Below are 1451 nucleotides of genomic sequence, written 5' to 3'. Positions count from 1 at the left end.
ACACTGTCCCAGGAAGGGCACGTGGCAACGGTGGCCAACATTTCCACCTCTGTTCCAGACAGCATGCTGCCATCCACCCCTTTGCCCGCAATCACAGCAAACCTACCAGGGGCTTAGTAGGTACTCTTTGCTGCTAGGCTTTTATCTTCTGGAGTTTGCAGATGGCAGCTTCAGCCCAAGTTTCCTCATCCTCAGAAGAGGAGCTGGAAACACCTGATCTCGCTGACTCAGAGCCACTCCGCTGGAACAGCTCCATCCTAGGCTCCTGTGATTGCTGGTTCTCGGCAACTTCCAGGGCAAACTGCAACTCACGAACCTGTGTGGCCTCCTTCTCCAGAGACTGCTCTAGCGCTCGCTTCGGCAGCACATATACTAAAATTGGCACGATACAGAGAAGATTAGCATGGCCCCTGCACAGAGACTGCTCCAGTTCCAGGATCTGCATTTTTTTCTCCTGTGGCCATTCCAACTCCTTCCACTGCTCAGTTTGCAGGCCTCGGGCAGCCTCTTGCACAGAGCTCTCGGTTTCCTTTGCTGGGCTGTAAAAATCAGCCAGGCACGGTGCCCAAAAGAACAGCCATGGGGAACCATAACAACAACCAATCCTCTACCCCACCACTCAAGGGTGGTATTGGCTCCATGCCAATTGATCCAAATCTTACCCCAGATGTAGGGCCAGTAGTCGTGGCCGCCATCGTGGCCATGCAACATGCTGGTTCTCACTGGGTTCAGGCAGATGTTAAAGAAACAGTAGAGCCAAAAAATGGTGGGCCATTCCTTCACTAAAGTGTCACCCCGGCCGACGAGCAAACACACAGGGAAAACACTTCTCTCTTCATTCATTCAGAGCTCACAAAGCCCTGACACATTATCCAGTTCCACAACCAGAGAATCTTCTTCAGTTTCTCCTAGAATCAAAGGCCCCACCAGTGTTAGCGGAGCTAGCAAACCCCTCAGCTCTGGTTCCCCATCTGCACACCTTCTCCTCTCTGCACAGACTGACTTCTTCAGCACTCTGCATTTTCTCTGCTCTCTCTGCAAACATGGCTTCTCTCTCTGCTCTCACTCTCTGCAAACAAGGTTTCTTTCTCCTTTCTGGTCTTTTCAAAACTTTCTGGCCTGAAAACCTCTCCTCCAGACAACATTAGCAAGACAATGGCCCTTCCCAAGCAGGAATACAATCTGCAATTTTCAATCAACTGCCCTGCTCTGAGGGCAAGCAAATACGTGGCTGCCCAGTGCCATTTTTTTTTACCTTTCTTTTTTTTTTTTTAATTTATTTTTTACAGAGACAGGGACTGAGTCAGAGGGAGGGATAGACAGGGACAGATAGACAGAAATGGAGAGAGATGAGAAGCATCAATCATTAGTTTTCCATTGCACCGCATTGCAACACCTTAGTTGTTCATTGATTGCTTTCTCATGTGTGCCTTGACCACGGGTCTTCAGCA

At 49.6% G+C, this 1451-nt stretch overlaps 1 non-coding gene across 1 annotated transcript; it reads left to right on the top strand.

Moving 5' to 3' along the window:
* Positions 1-348: 348 nt before the first annotated feature.
* Positions 349-451, top strand: LOC136336999 (U6 spliceosomal RNA). The gene has a single exon (XR_010731724.1). It is a non-coding gene; the product is annotated as a U6 spliceosomal RNA (small nuclear RNA).
* Positions 452-1451: the final 1000 nt, after the last annotated feature.

The sequence above is a fragment of the Saccopteryx bilineata genome, chromosome 4 (assembly GCF_036850765.1).
Source record: "Saccopteryx bilineata isolate mSacBil1 chromosome 4, mSacBil1_pri_phased_curated, whole genome shotgun sequence".
In the NCBI taxonomy this organism is placed as follows: domain Eukaryota; kingdom Metazoa; phylum Chordata; class Mammalia; order Chiroptera; family Emballonuridae; genus Saccopteryx; species Saccopteryx bilineata.
Note: the sequence above shows the minus strand (reverse complement) of the source record. Positions and strands in the feature narration are given on the sequence as shown.